Source organism: Thunnus maccoyii, chromosome 4 (genome assembly GCF_910596095.1).
Source record: "Thunnus maccoyii chromosome 4, fThuMac1.1, whole genome shotgun sequence".
Lineage (NCBI taxonomy): Eukaryota > Metazoa > Chordata > Actinopteri > Scombriformes > Scombridae > Thunnus > Thunnus maccoyii.
In genome coordinates, this window is record NC_056536.1 from 3,842,508 (window position 1) to 3,854,075 (window position 11,568).

Here is an 11,568-nt window from a genome sequence, read left to right on the forward strand (position 1 = left end):
CAGCAACATTGAGGGGAAAGAGTGAAAAGAGGGGATTCTCTAATTTTGTTAACCTGAGTCCATGGGTGGGGTTTCACACTTTGGTGTGAACAACCAAGGACTCAGGTTTCATAGGCCCTGTTTGCACCTGGTATTAACATGCATCTCGGGTGATCCGATCACAAGTGGGCAGCTCCACTTGTGATCAGATCTCACTTCCCCGCTCTACATGCAAATAAACACCGACATCATTTCCGTTTCCAAAGACCAAATTCGTTCATTATTAACCGGCAGGAGGACTGGACCAGTGGTCCGCTCCGTCCAAAGCTGTGTTCAACTTGTTTGATAACAGGATATACAACAAAAATCAAATGCCCGTCCGATTGATTCGCTCTAGCGCTGCGTCGGAATATATATATGTAGTTATATGCAGCAATCTATCTCCCCAAGTGCAGCAAGTTTGTGCATTTTATTCTGCAGTGAGTGAATGTTGGATAGGGTTATTGTTGGGAGAGGGAATTGACTTCCCCTCCATTTGAGTCAGTTCCTACTCCGCCCTTTGGCTCCTCTGTTTTTCTTTCTCCTTTAGAAGCAGATAATTTCAGGAGAGCTGAGGAGCTGGGAATGCAGGCATGTGTAGTCCATTATGCCATGGATTGTGTGGTTCTGTTGCACTTACAAGGTTACAAATATTCATCAGAGTCTAGATCACTGCTATGAGCTTTATTGATATGTTGTTGAACATGATCGCCAAGTGTGGAATTATTACACTTAAAAACTTAATGCAGATTTAGACACAAAGTAGACAAACAAATGTCAACAGCAGGTCTTTAAGGTCCTCTGATAAGAGTTTGCTGGTTGTTCCTTGAGCTAGGCTTAAAACTAAATGAGACTGCGCTTTTGAGATTGTGGCTCTCTCCCTTTGGACTTAAGATCTGTGGACTCTGTGGACACTTTAAAAAGCAGCTCAAGACCAATTTGTTTAGACTTGTATTTATGTAATTGTTCTATTTTCTATTTAATTCTGTTTTTATTATGTTTTATGTCACTATGTATGTTTATGCTTTATTTCTTCTGTGAAGTACTTTGTGACGTCTCTGCACTCGAAGGGTCGATATAAATAAAGTTACTTACATTATACTTGACTATGTAAGCCTAAATGTACAATGAATGAGTTCTTTGAAGGAAAATATACTAGGAGGCAAACATCGCCTTATTGCTGCCTACCAGATGACATCAGCATAACCTTGACAGGCTTTTCTTTATCAGATTTATACAATACTCCATCTGTGCAGTGAGAGGAACCACTCCAAAATGAAAACAAGGATGGAAATGCAACAGGAAAGCTGATAATAAGAAATTTTAAAGATGAAAAAACATGTGATGCTGTAACTCTGTTAACCTTCAAAATGATTGTGATCAATGTGTGTCTCTCTGTCTGCCTCTCTATCTTCGATGTCTTTCACAAAAAATCATGTTCACTTAGATCCAAGGGTCTTAGGACTTTATCAGTTTCCATGGCAATACCCAAAACGGTTTGATTTGAAACGGTTCATGAGATTTGAAAGTAGAGCTTAATGTTGAAAGTAGAGCTTAATGGGGAACAGGTGTGCGTATTAATCGGCCTGTATATACAGTGTGTGTGTGTGTGTGTGTGTGTGTGTGTGTGTGTGTGTGTGTGTGTGTGAACTTAAGCAGTCATGTAAGCATAAAGGTCTTATTCAGGAGAGGGGGTTATGCTTATACTCCCAGCAAAGTGATAATCACCCTCTGTCATTAATCTCAACACTCAACTCTCTTCATCTCCTTTCTGCAGCTCACTATGGCTTGGGCAGCACAGAATTTCATTCGTCTCAGGTTTTCTGGTGTGTGTGTGTACATATCTTCTCTTTTAAACTCCCATTGCCATTTTTCTCAGCTGAGTTAGAAAAGATATGAGAGCTGTTTTCAAAGCACTGCTGGTGTGTTATACAGCGTGTTTTGATAATAACTGATGTTGCAAATGTCATTGTAGTGCATGTGCGTGTGTGCAGTCACATTTAACATGTGCGTCATGGCCTGTATGTTGGCTGTTTATGTCACCTGGACACACTGAGAACATGATTTTCTCACACTTTCCTTTGCCACCTCTGTAACTTTGTCAGGAAAAAAAATCCAAAAAATATATTTCTGTTGCTTTTCTCACAGCTGAAACTTTCAGACTGAACTTGAAATTGAATTCTTGATGGGCCTGCTGTGTCAAAAGGATGCAAGTTAAAACTCAAACTGATGAATCGTAATTTATTTGCACTCGTTTGCATGCTGAAATCAAAACAGTATTTGGTTTGATTATTAAACCGAAATACAAAACAGAAGGCAAACTTTAATGCATTTTTACATCTTAAAAGAAATGGAATATAATACTCATAAGTATGTTATCATTAGTGTATAATCACCTGTAAATAAGAATGGTTATATTTTTGTTACCTTAGAATGAGCCCTTTATATCTAAATAGAGAGTGGGTCCACTTTCATGGAGGCTGTCATGTTGCACCTCCATATATCTACAGTAGCCCAGAATGGATAAACCAAACATTGGCTCTAGAGAGGGCCCCTTGCGTTTTTTGCAAGTTTCACTGCCAATGTAGTTTCTTCTACATGCTTGGAAGGGGAGGGGCAGAGGAGGAGTATTCAGTTGTTTAAAATCTGCAACCTCACTGCTAGATGCCACTAAATCCTACATCCTACATACTGGTTCTTTAAGGAAAGCTTGACATAAGCTTTGAAAAAGAGATGTAACATCTTTCCCACATTGACAGATGCAATCAAAGACAACAAGACAAATCTTGTTCTCTCTAATATGTAATGATAACTTACAAAGTGCTTCACAATAAAAACAGATAATACTAGCAAATAAAATCCAAAAAATTGAGATATAAACAAAATAAAACAATTTAAATATTTAAAACAAATACCGTCAGTTGAAGGTGAGTCTTTAGAAGAAATTTAAAAGAAGACACTGAGTTTGCTTGCCTGAGATCTACAGGCAGGGCATTCCACAGCTCAAGGTCCCACACTGCAAAGGCCCGGTCACTTTTAGTGACAAGTTGAGATTTTGGAACCATTAGTAGGGACCTGCTGGAGAATCTCAAGCAGCGATCAGGCTCATAGGTAGTTAGCAGATCACAGACATAAGCAGGAGCCTGACCATTCAAGGCTTTCAAAACTCACAAGTAACCAGTGAAGGGCAGCAAGGATTTGTGTAATGTGGTTGCTTCTCTTAGTACGTGTCAAAAGCCTGGCAGCAGCATTTTGTACGGACTGCTGATACCAGAATAAAGTGCATTGCATAGTTAAGTCTGGCAGATATAAAAGCATGGATGACTTTTTCTAAGTCTGCAGAGGAAAGGAGTGACCTGATCTCAGTTAGCTGTCTCAATTGGGCAAAGCAGGACTGCAACACTTCGGTCACCTAAGCATCAAAAGACAACTCTATGTCAAAAATAACACCTAAGTTGCGATCCTCTTTAAGAACAATATTAGATAAGGCACCCCAACCAGAGGAGAGATTTTCAATGCTGCTAGTGCTGGGGCCAGAGGGGGTAATTACAATCACTTCTGACTTGGAGACATTCAACCTCAGGAAATTTTTGGACATCCAATTTTTAATTTCAGCAAGCCAGGACATAATACAAGAAACATCGGTGGTACCAGGTTTTAACAGGACATACAGTTGGGTGTCATCTGCATAGCAATGGAAATCGATGTCATTCCTACGCATGATTTGCCGCCAGGGGTAGCATGTATACAGTGAATAAGAGGGGACCCAAAATAGACCTCACAAAAGAGAGGAGCACAAGAGGAGGAGACATTTCCAAGCATTATAGAAAAGGACCTGTTTGACAGATAGGAGAAGAACCAATCCAGAACCACATCCTGGGCCAAGCCTTCGCGGTCCTTCACAGTCCTGATGGCATCCTTCCCTGGCTATTGATGCTTGTACTTATTGTTATTGTTATTATTGTTGTTCTTCTGTCTCCCCTCCCCCTTTCCCTCTCTCTTTCTCTCTCTCAACCCAACCGGTCAAAGCAGATGGCCGCCCACCAAGAGCCGGGTTCTGCTTGAGGTTTCTACCCGTTAAGGGGGAGTTTTTCCTTACCGCTGTTGCCAAGTGCTTGCTCATGGGGGAATTGTTGGGTCTCTGTAAATTAAAGAGTACGGTCTTGACCTGCTCTATGAGAAAAGTGCCTTGAGATGACTTTTGTTGTGATATGGCGCTATATAAATAAAAATTGATTGATTGATCCTTGATGCCAACTTAGTTCTTCAGATGGCTGATTAAGATATTATAGTCCACTGTGTCAAAGGCTGATCTGAGGTCAAGGAGAATTGAAATGGATTACAGGCCAGTGGTGGCTGCAAGCTTTAAGTCATTGGTGACCTTGACCAGAGCAGTCTCAGTGCTGTGTAGGGAGCAGAAACCAGATTGAAATTTTTCAAAAATTTGATTGTTGTTCATGAAAGATATCAGTTGAGCGGAGACAATTTTTTTCTAAAATCTTCAATAAAAATGGCAGCTTGGAAAATAAATAAATATAAAAATAATAAATAGAATTACTTAAAACAGAAGGATCTAGAGATGGCTTCTTTAGGAAAAGGTAAACAGAAGCATGTTTAAAACATAAGGGGAAAATAGCAGTAGACAGAGAGCAGTTAATAATGGCTAAAATCTGGACCAACCGTTTGAAAAACCAAGTGGGAATACAGTCTGAAGGGCAGATGGATGATTTTGAAAGTGCAACAGTGCATTCCAGGATTGACAGAGATTTCATTGAAGTGGATTATTGTTGAAGGTGGGCGGGAATCAACATCAAGCTCTGAATTCAGTGTTAAAGTGCTGCCAAATCTCCACTATTTAAAAATTTCTTCACATCTCTCTGGGGAGAATTCAACTAACCAACTTACCAATCACAGAATTTATTGTTTTAAAAAGGATTCTCGATTCTCTATTATGACCTTGTTTAGTGATCAGTTCAGAAAAATAGGTGTTCCTTGCTTCTTTGATTTTACACTGATTAGTGAACTATAATAAAATATATAAATATAATGATCAAATATATATGTATGATGAAATATAGATATATGAAATATATCAGAAAGACCGTGAAATAAATGACCTACAGTAGCATTAGCAGAACAACCAACTGACCAGTGCCCAAACACTGAACCTACTGAAGTCTACTATTGTAGCTGTGCTGCTTGAAAGTTTGTGAACCCTTTAGAATATTCTGTATTTCTGCATAAATGGCCTAAAATGTGATCAGATATTTACACAAGTCCTAAAACTAGATAAAGTAAACCCCATTAAACAAATGAGACAAAAAAATATTATTTATTGAGGAAAAATATCAAATCTTACATATTTGTGGGAGGCAAAAGTATGTGAACCCTTGTTTCCAGTAACTGGTGTGACCCCCTTTTGCAGCAATAACTTCAACCAAATGTTTCTGGTAACTGCTTATCAGCCCTGCACATCAGCCTGGAGGAATTTTAGCCCAAAACTCCTTATGGAACAGTTTCAACTCAGGAATGCTGATGGGCTTTGTTGGGCCTTGGCTACAAGTTTGGCTATCAGCAATAATTAATTATTGTCAAAGATAATAATTAATTATTAAGATCAATAAAATTATGAATAAGAATTAATAATAACAGGGAAAAAGTTCGCCAATTCAGTCTCAAAGTAGGGGGGGGGGGCATGGCTGAAGTCACAGAGACTTCCAGACCATGTAGTGTCTTGAACCACATGTGCTGCCTGAAACAAAGTTTGCAAAGCTAGGTTTTAAACCTCTTAACTGTGTGGTTCTCTGTTCAAAGCCAATTGGTGTAGCCTAAAGGTGCCAGGTTAGGAAGAGGTTAGTTGTATGCAAGGCCTAGTTACTGGATGTAACATGTGTTAAGCATGCTAACATTAACTTAGCGGTGTGGTTATGCAATAACTTGACCATGAACAACAAGGACATCACAACAATAGTTCAATGAATAAGCTTAGCCAAATCAATAGATGGAATTCATATTCCTATCAAGGCTCCTTCAGTAAATGAAAGGTTTATGTGAATAGGAAGTCTTTCCACAATATTAATGTGCAGGTAGGCCTAAATAGTAGCCTTTAGTATTACACATGAAAGGTACTTCACAATATAGTTACTGCAGCTAATTACTGTTCTGCACTGTGAAGATCATATGTGATGCAGCCCACATCATCAGCAATGTGGAAGCAAAGCGGCCTGGGTCTGTGCATTTGATTTATTTATTTATTTATTGAATGGGACAGTGTGCAGTTTGAAACATTAAATATGCACTGCACCAGAGTTAGCTTGAAGCTAATTTGCTTCTGTAGTCCCTGACAAAAAACATACAACAGAGACAGTTTCTAATGTGTCTTTCTAATATGTCTAAAATTTGCTAAGTTGTACTTTATGGTTTTAACTGTTTTTTTAACATGTTTCTTAAAGTTCAAATTTGGAACCAGTGTCACACCAAGATATTTAAAATCAGTAACTATGTAAATTTTTTCACCTTTTATGAAAATATCAGCATTAGGAGGTTGTACCATAGTCTTAGAGAAAAACATACCCTTTGTCTTGTTTACATTTAGACTCAGACATGATTGATCAAGCCAATGTGTGATCCTTTCTGCATACATTTGTAGTTCTGCATCATGACACTGTTGAGGGAGATCATTAATATATAGGCTAAATAATAGCGGACCTAACACTGACCTGTGTGGAACACCCATTGTGCACTTCCTGTCACTGGACAGTGTGTCACCAACTTTAACACATTGTCTCCTATTAGATAAATATGAAGACATCCATGCCAGTGCTCCAGATGAGAAGTTAAATTTAGAGAGTTTCGATATTAAAACATCATGATTGACTGTGTCAAATGCTTTACGCAGATCTAAAACTACAGCACCAACTACTCCTCCTTTGTCAAGTCTTGAGTTAATTTGCTCTATTAAGTGCAAGGTAGCAGTTTCGGTGGAATGATTTGCTCTAAAGCCAAATTGCATACAATGTAGACCAAAATTGCTTGTATTAAGAAATGTTGTCATTTGTTTAATGACAACTTTCTCAGCAACCTAGTGAGAGTACTGGCAGTATACTTATTGGTCTGTAGTTACTGAATAGGCAAAAATAGGCATGACAATGGCACATTTCCAGTCATCATGAAAGGAGCTGTGTAAAAGTAAATTCTTCTTGCTTAGCTCTGGGTATGCATTGAAGGATCATTGTCTTAGTTGCTGTGGTCTTAAATCTACTTTTAGTCAATTTTCTTGCACATATGGTTAGGTTATGATCTGATAAGCCAGTGATTAAATTATAACTTTTAGTTATTCTTTCTGGTTTGTTAGTAAATATCAGATCGATTTGTGTACTGCAGCATTTTGCAATCCTTGTTGGGCCTTTTACTAGTTGTTGTAGTTGGAATTTCTCTGTGATCGTTTTTAGTTTTTTTCCTCTTAGTTTTATCCTCCCAGTTCATTAAAATCACCCATAAGTAATAATTCTTTGTTGTGATTGCACTCTTTCAAGACTTCTATGAGTTGATCATAGAAAGTGCCATCTGCAGAAGGGGGCCTATAGACACCTATGATGTTAAAAGACCTTTGTTGGGATTACATTATTTTTATCCCAACATATTCTAACGTGTTACCCACATTGTAAACCACACATTCACATCAGATGTTGTCTCTCACATAAAAAAGCACCCCTCCTCCTCTTCCATCAGGTCTGTCTCTTCTGGTATCCGGGTACTGTGAACACACTCGCAGGAGTTGTTTGTTTCAACCATATTTCAGCCAGACAGAGAAAGTCCAGATTTGAGTCAGACACAAGATGAGTTAGCTGATTGCTCTATGCAGTAATGCTTCTGATGTTAAAATGTCCACCAAATAGCCCCTTTGGTTTCAGCTTCGGGTCCCACGACTTTTGCATGATTGACAGTTTGGAAGGTTTTGAATAACCTCTGCCTCCTCACTGCAGGGTTTCGACACGCAGTGGTGTCAGCAGCAGGTTTTGTGAGAGACACACTGGACCTATCAAGGTTTCCACAGCCCAGTAGTGAAAAGTTATTCATGGAGCCATCATGCCTGGTGTTAACAAAGTTTAGTCTGTTAAGGGAGAAGCCTGGCTCAGAAAGTTGCTGCTCATTCCTCACTGGCACCAGAGGAGTCCCACACACACTCTCGCACAAATCAGCATCGATGTTCTGCAGCACTCCAGGTGTCACTGGTCCAGGATTTAGCTGAACATCTCCGGAAAGCAGGATCAGCATGAAGAGGAGACCTGCTATTCTCCGAAATGTGGTGGCAGATGACCGGTCCACTGGATCGGTGATTCGCTCTGGTACCTGGGCTCGTCTGTGCCACAGGACAGAGGAATAGATTGCAAAATACCCCAGTAAGTTGTGATGAAAACTCACTGTAGGAGCATCAACTGGCCATGAGCCAGCATTTGTCCCAAGCCCAATCACTCGGTGTCCCAGTTGTTTTCCATCAATGTTGACTGCTCTGGCCAGACAGACAGGTGCAGGCATTACAGCAATGAGTACCAACAGTAGTCCAAAAAGCACTCCATGAAACGCAGCCCACATGTTTTTGCTGATGAAACACTGCTTTGAACTTGACGCAGGTTTTCACAGGCATGCTCTGTGGTACGGCCACAGAGGACAGTCCCATGTAACAATCCCATCCAGGATCCCAGTGGCCAAAGGGTAGAAGCTCCTCTTAAGCCCCTCAGCACCAGCCCGGTGCACCTGGATCCTCCTCTCGACCTCAGCGGGGAGAAAAGGCTGCCATCCGGGTGGTTAGGAACCCCAGAAGATCCATGTGGCCAGGACCGTTTCCTTCGATGTTGAGATGGATGTACAGATGGTCTTACTTGATGTTTAATCTGATGTTTATGTTTGAAAACCTGGGTCAGCAACACCTCGGCAAATCGTTTAAACACTACCGCCAGACTGTCGGAGTACACCACCACATCATCGAGGTATGTCCCCCAGCACCAGGTGCATTCTTCATACCACATGCCATCACAGTGTACTGGAGAAAATGGTCAGGCGTTACGCAGAAATGTCTAGGCACTACGACTAGGCTTAGCTAAACCATTCTCCAGCAGATACTCAGCCTCTCTTTTCATTATCTCTCTCTTCCCTACAAGACAATCATAAGTATGCTGTTTTATGGGAGCAGCAGAACCAACATCAATATCATGCTGTAACACATTAGTACATGATGGCACATTGTTAAACAGAGTGGGGGAAGAATTGAATAACTGTATGTATATTGTCACGCTCATGTTCGGGCAGGTAAGACAGTTGTGACTTGATATTTTGGAAGCATGAATATGAAGCATTTCAGAACACAAACACCCTCCAACTGAACCCTATCCCCCACACATATCTGATAGTAGTGAAGGTGATCATGATCTATTGGAATTCCATGAAATATGCATACAGTGAGTCCATTAAGACTTAATATATATCAGTTTGCAGCCCTGTGAAGAAAAAAAAACAAAGCTGACACCTAGATAATAGCTTTCTGCTGTAAATGTCTGTGTATGTGGACTGTAGTCACTGCCTTAAAGGGAGGTATATAGAAAGTCAACATTTTTTTCATATTCTGCTGATTTCGTCTGGAATTCACTGTGGCTTGAGAGACAGCACACACAAACATACGCATGTGGTAAATCAAATTGTCTTCACAAGTGGTAGTTTTCCTTGAAAATAGCCAGTGAGAGAGCTTAAAACACATTGGGAAGCACAGATTTCCATGTGTACCAGTTTAATGCAGCCCTTCCTTATGAGATTGGCTGGTGAAGGTTTTTTATTTATTTTTTTTTCTCTTTTAAAACTCTGATTGCCTGACTTAATGTTGCCTTATACAGTTTCTCCAGAAGGTTAATGGAGACCACTGCTGTGCTCGCTAGTCCCAAATAGTCGCCTTGCTGTTTTGTGTGCTTTAACACTTTTTGGTTCATACTGGCATATTTGTACACAGCGCACTGGGATCAGAACTTGGAATTGGTTAAGCTATATAACTATATAGCTGGGGCTAGTTTAAGGTTTAATTGTTTATTGGTGGGGCTAGAATTGTAATAATAAATACAAGAATAGGCATTAATGTGTCATATTTCAAAGTCAGTTTCAAGAATCATATGCCCACTACAAACACTTCAATATGTAAAAGCACTATGTACTAACGACAACAATGACCGTTTGTTTTTTTTTTAATTAAAAAGAAGCTTAACTGATGACAATAATAAATGATGACATATGTAGACAGAAGATAGATGATTTACAAAATACCATTACTTTTAGGATACACACATTTGCAAGAGAAATATTAATGCCCATAATTACAAAACATATAATATGCATGCAGAATTTGTTGCCTAGTATTAGAAACCTGAAAGACAATTGTAATGTGTTGTGCTGTATATTCATTGTCATAACATATGATCATTTTTTCAATGCCACGCAACAAGTTCTATATGCATATTATGCATTTTTATATTTCTCCTGTAAATGTTTGTATCCACTCAAAGAAATTATATTTTGTAAACAATCTTTTTTGAGAAAAGCATGGTGTTCTGGAGAATGTCAGGTCTCGTCCTGTCTTAAGGTCACGTTTTTGTTTTTCCCATTATTCAGTTCTGCATTTCCTGTTGTACTTAAGTGTCTAAGGCTGCGGTCGAAAAGTCCCTCCTATCGTCTTTTCCTAACCACTTTTCCTTGACTTGAAAATGGTAGATATACTGCAAGCTGATGAAATGATGAGAGGCAGGTGAGCAGACTGGGAGAGGTGATGAGCTGATTGCAGCCAGGAGTGTGGAGCTGGGAGCCAGGAGAGCCACGCCCAGGCCAACACACACACACACACACACACACACACACACACACACACACACACACACACACACACACACACACACACACACAGCCACAACATAAACAGAGAAAGACAGACAGGTGAGCACTGGAAACACAGGGAAGGGGAAAAAAACAGGGAAACACTAGGGAATCTTCAGGTACCATAACACATGCAGGCTATATAAACGCGCACAACCTAACCGGTCAAGGCAGATGGCTGCCCACCAAGAGCCGGGTTCTGCTTGAGGTTTCTACCCGTTCAAGGGGAGTTTTTCCTTACTGCTGTTGCCAAGTGCTTGCTCATGGGGGAACTTTTATTCAAATACAAATACAAATAATTTATAAATTTTGCTGCCTCAACAAATATAGATACAAATATAAATAGTGGGCTCTCTGCACATCCCTAAAAGACACACAGACATATAAAGAGGTTCCTTCCTTTAGTAGATAGGTAGATGGAAAAATTGTCCTAATTAGCAGTTAACAAATCAATGTTTTCCTATTTTCAATATGAATATAATTGTATTTATGTGTTTTTATCTAATCAGACATATGGCTAAAACAACATCTAATGAATAGCAAATTTTATTCAAACAGCGTCTCTATTGAACAACTCCTCAAGCTGCTAACAGCAGTTTTGCCCTAATTTTTTTAAAATGTATTATTTTTTAGCTTTCT